The sequence below is a fragment of the Ovis canadensis genome, chromosome 11, assembly GCF_042477335.2.
Source record: "Ovis canadensis isolate MfBH-ARS-UI-01 breed Bighorn chromosome 11, ARS-UI_OviCan_v2, whole genome shotgun sequence".
NCBI lineage: Eukaryota > Metazoa > Chordata > Mammalia > Artiodactyla > Bovidae > Ovis > Ovis canadensis.
In genome coordinates this window covers 40120468-40121232 of record NC_091255.1, presented here as the reverse complement: position 1 = coordinate 40121232, position 765 = coordinate 40120468, and positions in this window count along the sequence as shown.

The window sequence follows — 765 nt, the reverse complement described above, 5'->3', positions numbered from 1 at the left end:
TTTCATTTGTTGGGCTGATGTTTGCTGCTAAATCTCCATGTTCCCTGCCCTTATAATGAATATAACTAGCATATAGGAGAAATAAGTATTAACCTTTAAGCATATAGGAGAAATAAGTATTAACCTTTAAGATTAATCATGTTAACCTTGGGTTAAATAAATTCCTTTCTTGATTGTAACTCACTACACTCTCACCCTATAGGAATGCAACTTTATTTGGAGGGTGGTGCCTGGCTCAAGAAAAAACACCCTTGGAAAAAATAAGTTTTTTGGTTATCAGAAAGAAAGGGTCGTAAAATGTCAGCAGGTCTCATGGCCAGAAGATGATGTAAAACCCCTAAGACCTTTTTTTAAAATATACATTTATGTGAAGCACCTGATTTTGATAAAGGTCAGGACTGCTGACCCCCACGTGACTCTGTATTCATCCCTATGTGTAACAAAAGGTATATAAGCAAACCCAAAAATAAAGAAATCGGATCAGTTTCCAGAAAGACTGATTCCCTCATGTCATTCTTTCTTGCTCCCTCTTTCTGCTAATTTTCTAATCCCTCTCTATCTGTAACTAAATAAGTTATTTCCAAGGACGCTGACTCCGTCTACACCTTCGAATCACCCTGGATCCACCGGGGTTGGACCCCGGCAATTATCAGTTTCTGGGAGAAAAAAATGGCAAACATGAATTTTATGGACATTTAGCCATAATATAGATTCTGCATAGGCCATGTATATTGGTGCCAATTAAATGTTAATAATGGAATTCTA